The sequence below is a fragment of the Schistocerca serialis genome, chromosome 1 (genome assembly GCF_023864345.2).
Source record: "Schistocerca serialis cubense isolate TAMUIC-IGC-003099 chromosome 1, iqSchSeri2.2, whole genome shotgun sequence".
Lineage (NCBI taxonomy): Eukaryota > Metazoa > Arthropoda > Insecta > Orthoptera > Acrididae > Schistocerca > Schistocerca serialis.
The window spans coordinates 94,534,515-94,551,892 of NC_064638.1; positions in this window are offsets into that span (position 1 = coordinate 94,534,515).

The window sequence follows — 17,378 nt, forward strand, 5'->3', positions numbered from 1 at the left end:
AGATTCATTAATCTAGAGTGTCAACTGCTTATGTGCCCATTGCTAAGCAGACTTCTCCAACAACATGAACCACCAAATTATCTTCCCTCACTTCATTATGATGTTGATGCTGCGTGAGACCTCTTCAGACTTCTCAGTGCATCCAATTTCTGCATCATTTGGTTTCATTTCTGTCTCTAGTTCAGACATGCAACTCTCCACTTGAATTAATTCTGTGTTCTCCTTTTTGACTCCTGGAGTACTAAATAAGATGTCTATTCCAGTCTTCCTTTGCACCTTACCTTTCTTGCTGTGTCTGTTCCATCTACCCTAGAATTTATTATCGATAAGTATTCCATTCACAGTGAACATATGTGCTTTTTCCCTTGCATGTGGTATTTTTTCCTGTTGTCTTTGTTTCTGTTTTATCACTGTTTTATTCATACATCTTCAAACCTGAGATGCGACATATATTAGTTTTCTGAATTCCTATTTTGTCTTCGAGGTCTGTAATTCATGGTACCATAAGCCTCAGATGTTGTTCATGATGCAGTCTGTGTCATCATCACTGCTTTGATTTGAATACTTCCATTCATATGGCTTCAGTTTGTGTTTGGTCCAGTTTTTTGATAAAATTAAGAAGTTCATTAATTGACACTGCAGGTATTTGGGGAACTGTCTTTCGAAAGTTTTAATGTCAATTCGCACTCCCAAATGTAACTCGATGCTTGTATGTGCTATAAATTTTTAAAAGCATTGTGGATAATACTCATACGTTCATAAATATGTAACTTTGTAATTCCTCCAGAATTTCCTCTCCAACCTCAACTCCTTTGGTTCCATCAGATTCACCTGGTCCTACTCCAAATCCCATGCCACTTTCCTTGACGTTGACCTCCATCTGTCCAATGGGCAGCTTCACACATCCGTCCACATCAAACCCACCAACAAGCAACAGTACCCATTCCGCATCAAACGGTCCCTTCCGTACAGTTTAGGTCTTCGTGTCAAACGAATCTGCTCCAGTCCTGAATCCCTGATCCATTACACCAACAACCTGAAAACAGCTTTCGCATCCCGCAACTACCCTCCCGACCTGGTACAGAAGCAAATAACCAGAGCCACCAGAACCTCCCATGGAAGAACCCCAAAAGTGCCCCACTTGTGACAGGATACTTTCCAGGACTGGATCAGACTCAGAATGTGGCTCTCCAGCAGGATACGACTTCCTCAAATCCTGCCCTGAAATGAGATCCATCCTTCATGAAATCCTCCCCACTCCACCAAGAGTGTCTTTCCGCCGTCCACCTAACCTTCGTAACTTCTTGGTTCATCCATATGAAATCCCCAAACCACCTTCCCTACACTCTGGCTCCTACCCTTGTAACCGCTCCCGGTGTAAAACCTGTCCCATGCACCCTCCCACCACCACCTACTCCAGTCCTGTAACCTGGAAGGTGTACACGATCAAAGGCAGAGCCACATTTGAAAGCACCCACGTGATTTACCAACTGACCTGCCTACACTGTGAAGCCTTGTATGTGGGAATGACCAGCAACAAACTGTCCATTCGCATGAACAGACACAGGCAGACAGTGTCTGTTGATAATGAGGATCACCCTGTGGCTAAACATGCCTTGGTGCACGGCCAGCACATCTTAGCACAGTGTTACACCGTCCGGGTTATCTGGATACTTCCCACTAACACCAACCTATCAGAACTCCGGAGATGGGAACTTGCCCTTCAATATATCCTCTTCCCATTACCCACCAGGCCTCAGCCTTCGCTAATTTGAAGTTGCCGCCCTCAACAACATCTTTGCCTCTGTACTTCTGCCTTGACTGACATCTCTGCCCAAACTCTTTGCCTTTACATATGTCTGCTTGTGTCTGCATATGTGTGGATGGATATATGTGTGTGTGTGTGTGTGTGTGTGTGTGTGTGTGTGTGTGTGTGTAACTGTCCCTTTTTCTCCCCTAAGGTAAGTCTTTCTGCTCCCGGCATTGGAATGACTCCTTACCCTCTCCCTTAAAACCCACATCCTTTCATCTTTCCCTCTCCTTACCTCTTTCCTGATGAAGCAACCATGGGTTGCGAAAGCTTCAAATTCGTGTGTGTGTTTTTTATTGTGTCTATCTACCAGCGCCTTCTCGTTCGGTAAGTCAGAGCACCTATGTTTTTTAATGTAACTTTGTAATTTTGTTTATACAACCATCTACTAAGTAGAAATAATTTTTTTTCATTGTCATAACCATTCTGATATATCTGGCATTATTGTGTGCCTATTGCTCGTTGTGGTGCATTATTTCTGTTTTCAGCGATTTTTCATACCGCAGTGTTATATGTCATTATGGATTTGCAAGCTTGCCAGAAGTTTTCACTAGTCATTTTCTCTCATTCCAACACTTCAAGATATTGAAGTACAGCCATTCGCCTTCCTCAAAATAGTAGCCGGCATACTGCCTGGATCATCGTCAGTGGCTGATAGCCAAGCCCACATGACTACTGCCTTAACATTGAGCAGTGGGCATTACTGCCTTACAGCCCTGAGGCAACAAAACTACTGAGGCACACTACATTTGTCAGAGGCTCTGGCAAAAGAGTAGTGCAGATCCACTGTTCACAAGAGATGGTGTCACAAATTTTCATAATGAACATGTGTAGGATGATGAAAAGTCCCATGCAATTGTAGAAGGAGTGTTTCTCAATCAATATAAGGGCATGTTTATTTTGCTGTAGATAATGGGGTCTTATATTTTACTACTAAGGTTAAATGGGGCTTGTTATCAGGACTTCTTCATTAATATGTTTCCTACTTTGATGCCGACTCTGCCAGGTCAGCAAACAATCGTAATACTTCAGAATTTTGATTTTAGGGAACACTTGAAGGAATTGGCGTTTGCCACTCCAGTCAGTGATGAATTTACGGATGATGAATTGCCTGACTTGCAACTTGTGTGTGGATTCATTGAATGCAATGGACAAGCTGCACAATGACGATATGCTGAGATGTTCGCTGAGCAACAACAATCATATCACATTACTTTAGCACCTGAATGTTGTTGTGTTACTCTGTGTTCTGAGTTGTACGTTTTGGTGATTGTATATGGTAGGCTTGTTTCTGCTGTGAAGGTATTTTAATAGGTTGGCATAACAAATTGAATAAATCGTATTTGCATTATTACCTTGTAGCCAGGCACCGGAGAGTGGTTCTTTATACATCAGTACGCAGAAAATATCACTGAACAAGCCGAAATTTTGTTTAAGTTTGCCTACAGCGTGAGCTTCGCCTGCAGTGACCAATGTATCATTCAGAATATATGATCTAAGCTTCTGAAGACTTCAGTGAATTCAAAAGTAAATTGAGGACTGTAGGGTTGGCTGAAAACCACAGCATTTTTTCTGTTAAGCATATAGTTTTGTAGATTAATGTTTACAGGCAATACGCATTGTTGAAAGTCTCAAAAGCATTTGACTAGACCTATTACTGTTTGTGCCTATGTTAATGATCTGCCATTTTATTTGAATAAAGAGACAGAATTAGTTATTTTTATGGGTTGCACAAATAATAAGTCAGTCAAAGAAGCAACAGTGGTGAAGATAGCAAAGGATGCTATTTTACTTATTAATTGGTTTTATACAAATTGGTTCACTGTAAACTTTGAAAAACAAACAACACATCCAGTTCAGTAGCATCAGTAATACCTCGCTTTTGAGTAATACAGTGTTCCAGCTAGACATAATAAAAGGATAAAATGTGTGAACCTTTTTGGTCTGCATATGAAACACATTATTGTAGGTTACTAAGACATGTATGTTCAATAAGTTTACCATAATTTGCTGAATTTGAGAATACTGAAATTAGTAAGTTTTGCTGTACAAAATGTGTGTAGCTACATGAATATTGATGTGAGGCTCTTTCTATAACTTAGCTAATATTTGAATTCAAGTAGACTTCAGATCCAGGTCCTTTCCTAGATCTTGCTGATGTTGCTGCCATCACCAAACCTCTTAACTCACATGTAAGTTGTGTAGGTGACACCTCCCTTATGTGAGAAGGGCTCCAGTGAGTTACAATCATTAACAGGTAATGTGAATGAAGTAGCTGTTTATATTAGCATCAGTAAAACATTATCACTAACAATGTTCAGTCTGGCTGTAACACATTAAACTGAAGCAACTATGTTATTTCGCCCACAGTTTAGACACATTAACTGTTATTGCTAGAAAGTAAATAATGACTTATATGAGGGTGGTTTCACAAGTCTGATAAATTTCCACAGAATAAAAGAACAGTTTTGTTGCGTCTTTGTGGTTGGTAAGCTTGATTATTCCAAGAATTGTACAAATAATTTCAACAATGTACAGTGTACAGCTCATTGTTGACAGCTGTCTGAATTGGTCAGTGTGTCAACTGCAATTGGGAGTGGAGAAAACAGAGTTTTGTGCTGTTGTTAAACTTTTTTCATCTGTAGGGTTGGACTGCTGCACAGATTGAAATGGGATTGGATGAAGTTCGTGTGGACTCTGTATCGTCACTGAAGACAATTTATTTTTGGGTTAATGACTTTAAACATGGGCAGACAACCACTGAATATGACGTGCACTCCAGCTGTCCAGTTGAGCTCACCACAAAGGAAACCATTGAGACAATCATTGGAATGGTAATGCAAGACTGTCAAATATAACTTTGAGAGGTTGCTGAGACTGTAGGCATTCCAACTGAGTGAGTGCATTAATATCCCACAAGGAGAATTGCCTACAAAGATGATGTGTGCAAAGTGGGTGCCGCGACTGCTCGTAGTTGACCAAAAGTACATTCAACGCAACATTTCAGCACAATGTGTGGCAATGTTTAATGACCATCTGCAAGACTGTTTGCACTGATTTGTGACTGTTGAAACAATACCAGAGTCAAAATGGCAGTCAAAACAATGGATGAATGCTGTTGAAAGAAAACGATTTTGTTAGCTGGACTTGCATTTGGGCGGACGACGGTTCAAGCTCGCATCTGGCCATCCTGATTTAGGTTTTTTGTGATTTCCCTAAATCGCTTCAGGCAAATGTGGGGATGGTTGCGTTGAAAAGGGCACTACTGATTTCCTTCCCAAATTTGATGGAACCGATGACATTGCTGTTTGGTCCTCTTCCCCCAAATCAACCAACGAAGCTATTAGCTGGTAAGGTGATTGCCATTGTTTTTTGGGATTTCCAAGGAATAATCCTAATAGATTACTTGGAGGGGAAAAAAGGCAGAACCATAAGTGAACTGTATCATGCTTCATTGATGATCGTTTGAAACTTACGTTGGCTGACAAAAGACCATGATCGGTGCAAAGAAGTGCTCTTTCACTTGGATAATGTACTATCCCCCACACCAGCCACAACAATGGTGAAAGTACATGTATTGGCCTTTGAATTGGTTCCTCATCTTCCAGACTTAGCCTAAAGTGACATCTTCCTGTTCACTAATTGAAACCTTGAATTACTGGAGAGAAATTTTCATCAAATTATGGAGTAATAGTTGCAGTTGATGAGTATTTTGCAGAGTATGACAGAACCTATTTATCTGATGAGATGATAAAGCCGGAAGATTGCTGGACCGAGTGTGTATTCCTCATAGGAGAAGTAAGGTGACTTGTTTATGAAAGAAACACTTTCTTGCTTTTTTTTTTACCAGGCTTCAAACCACCCTCATATATGACTCTAAATTGAATTTTTACTACTCAAATTGAAGGACTGATTTACATAATTTCAGAAAAAGTAAGGATTCAGGCAGAGAGCAAGAGTGAAGCTAACAAAGTGAAGCATGGACATTTAGATATGGTACAAGAGCTGTCAGTCTGCAATATATATGATGCAAATCTATGGAAATGCAGCTGTGCTTTTGTTAATTAACTCCCTAAACACTTTTGAAAATTTTTCAAGGGTGGTACTGTGATTTCATCAACTCTTAATTTTATTTCATCTTAACAGTTGACTGCTGTATGAATGCTAGTGGATGTTTCACCACCAGGCCAATGATTACACAGCTCGAGCATGTTAAAACAAATGAAACATTGGAAATATTGTGAAATATGTCTGTGTGATAGAACAGAAATTATCTGTTGCTTTCAAAATAGTGTATGGGGTTTCCATAAATGTTTACCCTCATAACAAAACAATGTAACTCTTTATTGGATACAGTAAATGACATCTCTTGTACCACATATGCCTCAACTCATTAAGTTTTGAACCTCATGTACACGTTTAATACAGGTAATACACAACATTAAATCACTTCAGCATGTGCACCCCCTGGTAACATGCAAAATATTAAGTTGGTATACAATCTCTTGCCACACACTCTGCAACATGCTTGGTGTGATTGTGCCAACGGCTTCTCTGATGTGTTGTTGCAATGTTACAATTTGAGGAACTGCTGTTTTGTACGCAGTGGCCGTGTGGTTCTGGCACTGCAGTCCGGAACCACGAGGCTGCTACGGTCGCAGGTTCGAATCCTGCCTCAGGCATGGGTGTGTGTGATGTCCTTAGGTTGGTTAGGTTTAAGTAGTTCTAAGTTCTAGGGCACTTATGACCTTAAGATGTTGAGTCCCATAGTGCTCAGAGCCATATGAACCATTTTTTTGTACACAGTAGCTTTCATATACCCCCAAAGACAGAAATCTTAGGAGGTAATGCAAGGTGATCTCGGGGGCCATGAAATTAGGCTCTCTCTGCAAGCCCACCTGTTGGGGAAGGTTTCATCAAGAAAATAGCAGACTTCTAGAGCCCAATGGTGGGGAGCACCTTCTTGCTGAAAGGTGATAATGCGTTGCATATCTTGCAGCTGGGGAAAAGCATAATTCACCAACATGTCCAGACAAACATATCTATTTACAATGCTTTTGAGGAAAAAATGGGCCAATCACACATTAATCCACACCATATATTAACTTTTGGCTGTCCTGAATGTATTGTCATACAACATGAGGATTTTCTGATGCCCAGATCCAGACATTATGGGAGTTACCTGAGCCATAGACATGAAATGTAGCTTAATCCAGAAAGCACACATGCTTCAAGGAATCATTGTCCTCATCCAAACATTTCAACATGTCCATTGCAAATTGTTTTAGGTGATCATCTGGTTGTAATGCCTAAACAATTTGGACCTTGTACACATACAATTGAAGACGTTTGCAAACCACTTTATACACTTTACTCTTCGGCACTTGAAGCTCCCACAAAGCTTGTCTGATCCATTTCTGTGATACTCTCATAAATGTGGTTTGAACTGCCTGCACAATCTCCTCCGAAACTGATGGTCTGCCAGCGCTTGTCCATTTCTGAACTAACCCCGTTGCTAAAAAAAGTTTCCATCCATGTTCTGATTAACTTGATATCAGGTGCCTCTTTCCGTAATGGGACGCAAACTTCCATTGCACAGTAATGATGATTTGCTTTCTGCTAGTCATGCACCACATTGTGCTTTCTCCTGGGGAAAGGTGTTTTTATGACATAGCTCACACAGTGCACCTTCTGGCAAAAGTGTTGAATGAGACATAGCTGTACAGGAACTTCATGGATTCCCTGGTAGACCTCTAACAATAACAAATGTTACGATTATAAATGTAATTAATATTTCATCTTGAAATCAGGGTAAACATTTACAGACACCGTGTATTTCAGTTGTAATTTAACATGTTGATGGCAGTGAGGCTGCTGGTGGCCACAGCAGAGCCTCATGCCTTACATTGTGTGCCTGCCATGGGCCACAGCAGAGCCTGACACTGACACCAGTTTGGGAAGGGTGTGTGATGTTATTTCAATGATTACAAAATCAAGTCAAATTTACAAAGAACTTGGCATTATGGCCCCATTTTCTTTTGCACCATCTCTTACCTTGACACATGCATTGATTTGGTTTGGAAGGGTGTCGTAACCCTGTCGTAATGTCTCATGTTGCAAGCTAGCCCACAAATGTTGTAACTGGTCCTCGATATCCTGGGTATGGTCGCTATGTTGGCACTAACGTCCGACATGTTCCCATGCATGTTCTATTGGAAACAGATGTGAAGATCTTGCTGGCCACAGGAGTACCTCATCATCACACTGTCGCATGAGAGGTAACACATGAGGATGCAGGATGTCCATGAGGTATCTGTTGTGCTGTCAGAGCTCCTTCAATCACTGCCAGACATGACCTGAAGTCATACAAGATGGCTCCCCAAAAGTATGCCAGTCCTTACATTCTCACAAAGTCCAACGTCAGGCCACTGCCACAACCAAATTCCCCAGAAATGTGGAGTTTGCATGATTCAACCAGCCAGCCAAATGGCAGTGAGACCTCTTCAAAATTTTGTCAGGAGCAGAATGCATTGCCTTACACAAGTAAGCAGCATCTACATGTCCTCGTTGGTGATCGACATGATCTGACACTATTTGTGCTCCTTACATACCCTCCGAAGACAAGTAACAACTTGAATGTGCTTAGGTGGTTGTTTACCTGTCACAAAGAATTGAAACTCCAATCATTTATATATCTTCCGATGGTGTGTACATACACTAAGTTGCATTGACATCTGACCATGTCTTTAGGCGTTTCACTTTGTCAGGCAGTGTATTTACATATAAAAAAATAAATATCAACAGTGTTTTTTTTTTCTGTGACATCATGGGTACAGGAGAGGAACAATTCAGCATGTTGATTGCCGTGTGGCCACCGGCGGACTCAGCAGAACCACTCGCCCAAAGCAGAACCACTCACCCAAAGCCATGTGCCTGGCCAGGCGGTCAGACGTGTCTGTATATAAAACGAATGTGACTGACTCAATCACTAACTCACTCATCATCGCCCAACCCAAACATCCAAGGATACAAACTTGACATTTGGAGAGAGTGTTGATCTTCTACTGTAGGTATCGTTTAAGAAGGGTTTTTCGAAATCCCATCCCTAAGGCGGTGAAATAGGAGATGAGAGGTTTTTGAAAATATGCCGCTATTAAGACAATTTTGAAGCTAGAATTACGAAAATTAATATTTGGTTTCTCGGTTAGAAATAAAAAAAATTATGTGTTTCAGACTTGTTAGAAATGCAACCAATAAGGCGGTGGAACTGTAAATGATTTTTTTTAAATGAATAAATCATTATCAAAGAATTACTAAAAGCATTTTTAAAGCCATGTAGATATGAAAACTGGTACTTGACTTCCCGGTTAGAAATAAAATAAAAGTATTTCGGTGGTTTTGGAAATTCAGCCCCAAAGGAGGTGAAAAAGAGGATTAAAGGTTTTATGAAAATATTCAGTTATGAAAGCATTCTTGAAGCAAAAACTATGAAAATTTGCATTTGTCCTTTTGGTTAGAAATAAAAAAATATGCTTGTCAATAATGTTTTTGGAAATTCAACCCAGAAGAGGGTGAAATAGGGGATGAAAATTTTAATGAAATTATTTCGTCATATTTATCTTACACTGTAGGCATCACTTAAGAAGTTATTTTTCGAAAATACACCTGTAAGGGGGTGCAATAGGGGATGTAGGGTTTTTTGAAAATATGTTGCTGTTAAGGCAATTTTGAAGCTAGAACTACGAAAACTGATATTTGATTCTGGCCCCGGCAGCAGTTTCAGGGGCCGCCAAATTCATATTGTTGAAGAAAAAAAAATTATTTCACAAAGCGCCTGGCATCCATCGCACTTCGGTCTATCGATTATTCATATTATTTTAAAAAGCATCTCCGCTGGTTTCTGAACGTATTTGAACATATTCGAAGTTGATTTCTGAACGGATCATAAGATGATTTTTGAATGTGTGCATAATGTACGTGATGTCTCTGCCAGTGGGATCCGCGTCGCATCTAGAAACAAAAAAAACTTAACCGCAGACAAAAGGGGGTGGGGCTATACCAGCTGAGGCGAATGAGCAGTTGAATGCCAATCTCTAATAATGCGGTTGACTGGGTGTAGGAATGATCAGCGTTGTTATGATTATTAGCGAAATCCATAGATTCAGACTACCAGAATGGTAATAAACAACTAACAGGAATAACAGGTGAGAAAGATTACATATTACCTTCTCGGTGTATCCAAGAAAATGAAATTTTGACAGAAAATTTTTACCGGATCGCTGCACTGCTAAGGGCCAGTTGTACAGTCCCCGGTTAGCAGCCGCTTTTAAGTTCGTTCTCGGAATAGCGTGGAAAACGCGTTGTACGAAGACGCAATAACGCCTAACCGAAGAACAAATGCGGGTAACTAAATCGGTGATTCTGGCAGGGATTTAACCGGAGAATCAATTTTGACAATGACAGGATTACTTACAGAATTAGTGGTGAGAAAATAGTTGGTTATAAGGAGGAAGGAGGAGAAACGGGGACATCACACAAATTATATGGAAGAATATGACGATTCCAAATGTACATAAAATTTCGTACTACTATTTTTGGGTCTCATGCCTGAGAAACTGAAGCGCATGAATGGAATGTGAAAATATTTCCCAATATAAAACTTTTTCATGTCGTAGGCCTAATTGGCATTTGGTATTGGTAAGTCGTGAATTATATTCTGTCGTGTTATTTATGTAAATGAGGTAGATAAAAATGACAATTTGTGCCAAAACAGTCCTGCTTACTTGGCGTGTGTTACAATTGCTGCAATATTATAAGGGCTTACTGGCATTTCGTTTTATACAGGGTGGTCCACTGATCGTGAGCGGACCAAATATCTCACGAAATAAGCGTCAAACGAAAAAAATTACAAAGAACGAAACTCGTTCTAGCTTGAAGGGGGAAACCAGATGGTGCTATGGTTGGCCCGCTAGATGGCGCTGCCATAGGTCAGTCAAATCAACTGCGTTTTTTTTAAAAAATAGGAACCCCCATTTTTTATTGCATATTCGTGTAGTACGTAAAGAAATATGAATGTTTTAGTTGGACCACTTTATTCGCTTTGTGATAGATGGCGCTGTAATAGCCACAAACGTGTAAGTACGTGGTATCACGTATCATTCCGCCAGTGCGGACGGTATTTGCTTCGTGATACATTGCCCGTGTTAAAATGGACCGTTTACCAATTGCGGAAAAAGTTGATATCGTGTTGATGTATGGCTGTTGTGATCAAAATGCCCAACGGGCGTGTGCTATGTTCGCTGCCCTGTATCCTGGACGACATCATCCAAATGTCCGGACCGTTCGCCGAATAATTACGTTATTTAAGGAAAGAGGAAGTGTTCAGCCACATGTGAAACGTCAACCACGACCTGCAACAAATGATGATGCCCAAGTAGGTGTTTTATCTGCTGTCGCGGCTAATCCGCACATCAGTAGCAGACAAATTGCGCGAGAATCGGGAATCTCAAAAACGTCAGTGTTGAGAATGCCACATCAACATCGATTGCACCCGTACCATATTTCTATGCACCAGGAATTGCATGGCGATGACTTTGAACGTCATGTACAGTTCTGCCACTGGGCACAAGAGAAATTACTGGACGATCACAGATTTTTTGCACGCGTTCTATTTAACGAAGAAGCATCATTCACCAACAGCAGTGACGTAAAGCGGCATAATGTGCACTATTGGGCAACAGAAAATCCACGATGGCTGCGGCAAGTGGATCATCAGTGACCTTGGCGGGTTAGTGTATGGTGCGGCATTATGGGAGTAGGGATAATTGGCCCCCATTTTATCGATGGAAATCTAAATGGTGCAATGTATGCTGATTTCCTCCGTAATGTTCTACCGATGTTACTACAGGTTTCACTGCATGACAGAATGGCGATGTACTTCCAACATGATGGATGTCGGGCACATAGCTCACGTGCAGTTGAAGCGGTATTGAATAGCATAATACATGACAGGTGACCATTGCCCGCACGTTCACCAGATCTGACGTCCACGGATTTCATTCTGTGGGGAAAGTTGATATTTGCTATGGTGATCCACCGACAACACGCGTCAGTGCATTGCCAGTGCATCTGCGAACATTACGGAAGGCGAACTACTCGCTGTTTAGAGGAATGTCGTTACACGTATTGCCAAATGCATTGAGGTTGACGGACATCATTTTGAGCATTTATTGCATTAATGTGGTATTTACAGGTAATCACGCTGTGACGGCATGTGTGCTCAGAAACGATAAGTCTACAAAGGTACATGTATCACATTGGAACAACCGAAATAATATGTTCAAACGTTCCTACGATCTGTATTTTAGTTTAAAAAAATACCTGTTACCAACTGCTCGTCTAAAACTGTGAGCCATATGTTTGTGACTATAACAGCGCCATCTATCACAAAGCGAAAAATGTGGTCCAACTAAAACATTCATATCTCTTTACGTGCTACACGAATATGTAATAGAAAATGGGGGTTCCTATTTTTAAAAAAAACATGGTTGATATCCGTTTGACCTATGGCAGCGCCATCTAGCGGGCCAACCATAGCGCCATCTGGTTTCCCCCTTCAAGCTAGACAAGTTTCGTTCGTTGTAGTTTTTTCGTTTGACGCTTATTTCGTGAGATATTTGGTACGGTCACGATCAGTGGACCACCCTGTATAGCAGACGGTGACGAAATAAACGTAATGAAATAAAAAAACCACTCTAGTCTTAGGTACTATTCGTATTAACAGTTTTTTCAATATTAGACAACGAAATTTTGATTTTTCATGTAGCAAAACGTTTTACGAACTTGTGAGGTAATAGATTCTTTGACAGAAAGGAAGCTCGCTGTGTAAAGCTGAAGTAAGATTAGAGTGGAAAAAATGCTGGGACCTAAGGATTGAAGTAATATTTACTGTCTTCCTTGTCTCTTGTGTTTACTGGTTCTTTGTTTCGTATATATAATTTTATGTCACACAAAAGAGAACGTTATTATGTAATAGGCAATAAAGAGTACAAATTTTCTGAAGAGTTTTTATTCTCCCGATTGCAAATAATCCCACCCAGTATTAGTTGTCAGTTTCTTATTTTTTTATTTTATTTTATTTTTTTTTATTAAGAGGGGTAGCATGTCAAATCGGCCGACTTGAAGCAGGAGAGGCACCACAGGATATTTTAATTTCCACTGTCCTGAATAGAGCTTTGATGGTTCGATTACAAAGTATAAAATTTTGAATTCCACACTTCATAATACAGTGACTTGCGATAGAAGAATGGTATGTGAAGAGGCATGGCACTGCACTTTGGCACACTTACGACCAAATAATGTGTCTTACATTTTCTCGAACATACATGTTTTATATACCAAATCCTTCAGAAAGATGTGCTCTACAAAATGAACAGTTTTTTGAAAAACCGTTTTTTTTTAGTTTTTGACGTCCTATCTCAAACATTCGGCTGGGGAGGGGGGGAATCGTAGATCCGGGACTGGGTTTAAGACGAGCATTTGTAACTATGGAACCACTTCTCTCTCTCTCTCTCTCTCTCTCTCTCTCTCTCTCTCTCTCTCTTTTTCTTTTTCCCGCTGTGTGATATTAAACCAAAGCCGTTGGATCACCTTAATTATGCAGGGACTAAAAGGCATGCAAAAGGCCATTAACTCTTTTATAGTGCGTAGATTTACACGTGAGAAATGGACGTAACAAGATCCAAATTCGATTAAAGAAGAACAAAAAACTCTCCGCACATCACACGGTCTATGCAAGCCAAGCAGCGACCGCTAAGCTAGTCAGTCTTTAAACGTGTAGCAGGTAACGCGTTAATGTAAAAGGTACTCTGCTGTTTATAGGCAGGCTTATTGTGAACCAAAGAATGAAGATGTTGACTGATTGTAGGAAAATCAACAGTGAGAAACATTATTATTAAAAAAAAGTCAGATACATTTGAAGGTGCTAAGTTGTGACTGACATTTCTCATTACATCAGAGAATTAGTTTCTTCCTTTATCTGCCAATAAAAACCTGAATAGTTAAAAATGGCAATGTTCACCATGTCTGTGACACTGGATGAGCCACATGTGACTCGTAGGTTGTGCCAAATGGCAAGCGGAGCTCAGACTTCAACGTCTGGATTCGCGTTTGACAAACAGGCTTTCCTGCACTCCTCTTCGTCTGAACAGCGCAAGGGTATCGACCGACCACTGTGTCATCTACAGCTCAAAGGCGTCGTCGAATGCGGTTATGGAAGGGCGTGGGTTTAGCACATAACTCTCCTGGTAAATGCCGACAGTCCTGCGTAAATCTCTCAGCACAAGTACTAGGATCGCTTCAGCAACCCATGTGTCGTGAAGTGGTGGAACATTGTGTCACATGGAATGGGGGTCTTGTATTAACTGCCTAGACTGCGAGGATGCGATGACCTCCGTAAACAAAACGTCAGCCTGAACGTGTTCTACACGCTGAAGGCGTTAGATAGCTGTTGAGAAGAAACCGTCTTTAGAGGGGAACGTGCCACACCACAGTTGTACAAGGTTTAACCACGCAAGTGGTGCTTTGCAAGAGTGGACTCTCTATTTCCTTAACTGCCTGTGGGATGTCCATGAAACATCTAAAAGCAGTGCCAGTGGTTCAGGCGAATTGTTGGATAAAAGTAAATCAATCTTTAAACTCATCTACTCTGTCGCCATCACCATCACAGCTATTATGTCCCAAGTTGAAAAGCTTGCAGCTCTAGATACAATGTTCTGCCAGAACGGAGCCTGAGTAATATTATGTATTGGCATCATGTGAATCAGCTTCTTCTTCAGTGGTATCACTGCTCCATCCACACCCACGCTTCTCAGTTTACCCTGAAGAAAAAAAAAGCGCGACACCAAAAAATAATTAATGCAGAGTAATGAAATTTTGGGAATACACTTGTTTAGGTAACATATTTTAGTGATTAACATTGCAAGATCGCAGGGTAATGTAAACTTCAGATAAGCCATTTCAAATGCAAAATGCTGGTACATTCAGAACTGGTGTAACCGCCAGAATGTTGAATGCAAGCATGCAAAGGGTGTGTGGAATAACAACGAGAGTGGTCCTGCTGTCATATGAAATTGCACTCCAGACCATAGCTCCAGGTGTAGGTCCATTGTGTTTTTGAACACAGGTTGGTTGCAGACCCTCAACTGACCTCCTCGTAACGAACACACGGCCATCACTGGCACCGAGGCAGAACAAGCTTTCATCAGAAAACACAACAGACTTCCACCCTTCCCTCCAATGAGACCTCGCTTAACACACTGAAGTCGCAAACGCGGTGGTTTAAGTTCACTGGAGTGCACGCTACAGGGCGACTGACTCGGAGCTGCCCTTGAAGTAACTGATTTGTAACACTTCGTTGAGTCACTGTGTTGCCAACTGCTGCCCAGATTGCTGCTGCAGAAGTAGTAAGAAGCACCAGAGCCATACGCTGGAAACGACAGTCTTCCCTCTTGGTAGAGGCACGTGGCCATTCGGAATATGGTGTTCTTGCCGCAGTACATTCTCGCGATCACCGCTGCCAGTAATCATGTATGGTGGCTACATTCTTACTAAGTCTTTCTGCAGTATCATAGAAGAAATATCTAGCTTCTCTAACCTCTGTTATACGACCTCGTTCAAACTTAGTGAGGTACTGATAATGGCGTCTTTTTCGCCTTAAAGGCATTCTTGACTAACACCAACTCACCACGTCCAGTCTCAAAGGTAACTATGACCGTTACAGCGTGCATTTAAGCCAAACCTGATTTTCGTCTTCATAGTGACGCTGCTAGCGCCACTCTTATGCGACTGGCACGAAATTTGAACAGAAATTATCTTTCAGATTTATAATTGTTGCGATTTTTTCCCGTCGGTGTATTTTTGGTGGTAACGATTTCCATTTCTCCTTATCAAATGTCGTTCTTTTCCTTTCTCTTTTAATTGTTTGATTTTTTACTTCATTCTTCTGTTAGACTGTCTCTACAGGGCGTGCTGATTTGAACAAAAGTGCTGACAAAATTTCATTTCTTTACTGTCGTCGGCCCATCCGGTTTCGACAGTAGCTGTCAGTAAAGCCGTGTGGTGTGTTGTGCTTGAATGTCTCATTCGGCAGACCACTTGCCAGTCGAAAGCAAAGGTCCCAGGCTGTAGCTCCGGTGAGGCCCACTATTTTAATCTCTCAGGAAGCATCAAATCAGTGCACACTCCACTGATTCAAACTTTCGCATAAACAGCGCCGCTAGCCGCGGTTTTGGACACAAGAAAAATTACAGCAAAGCGAACTGTAGTGTTGTAACAATCAATAGCGTTTCATTTGCTGGCAGTCAAACTTTTTTGTTCAGGAGACAGCATTGACATTATGGAGTGGCATCTCGGTTGGTATATGTACCGATCTAATTGTTGATTAGTAGCCTACATAAATTAGTATATTATGAGCTCCCAATGGACTAGCTATAGTAAGGGCCGGCGGCCAGGTACTGATCGTTAAAAGTTGGCCCCGTTCGGAATAGGTCTTGTCGACTATTCTCTGTTTCGGAATCAGAGATCCCAAAGCAGGGTAAATACGAGTTGTGTGAGAAAAGTAATGAGGCTGACAACGCTGCGAGCGATCTGGCAACGCCGTGTTGTTCAGCTTGTGCAAACCTGTGAGTTCATCGCTTCCGGATGCTCAGTCTAGTTTCCAGCTCTGTACACCTATCATATCACTTTTGAGAGTGCCATCTGTGAAGCTGTGTTTTTTTTGTTGTGTGTTACGAAAGCGAGACAGCGGAATTTACAGCAACACTATGCCATAAAGTTTTGTATTAAACTTGAGAAATCCGTGAGTGTGACCTTTGAAAAGTCGAAACAGGCGTAGGAGGATCATTCCTTATCGAGAGCATAGGTTTTCCGCTGGCACAAATCATTTTTGGAAGGCCGAGAATTCGTTGAAGATGAACCTTGCCGAGGGAGACCTTCAACTTCAAAAACGGACGATAATGTCGAACGAGTGCATGCTCTTATGAGATGAGACCAACGTTTTACAATAAGGACGGTGAGTGCCCTGTTCAATTTAAACACTCTCACTGTACATCACAGTTTGACCAAAGATTTACACATGTGAAGGTTTGTGCCAAAATGGTGCTGAAAAACCTCACAACTGAGCAGAAGGACAATCGCGCGTGTTGATCGTCTTGAGAGGATTTCCAATGAGAACAGATGGTTCAATCATGTGGTCACATGTGATGAACCCTAGATTTTTGAGAACATTCCGGAGACAAGGCCGCAAAGTGAGAAGTGGCACACTAAGACATCTCTTTGAGTGAAGAAAATCTCGAAACAGCAAATCGAAGAGCAAAATAATGCTGGTTTGCTTTTTTGTTGGTAGAGATATCGTGGATAAAGAATTTGTTCCTCCAGGACAAACTGTCAACCAATTGTTTTACGGAGACGTCCTTGAAAGGCTCAGGAAAAGGGTGATTCGAGTGAGACTGGACGTTGTAGACAAGTGCATACTACATCATGACAATGCTGTATTTCACAGGGCCACTTC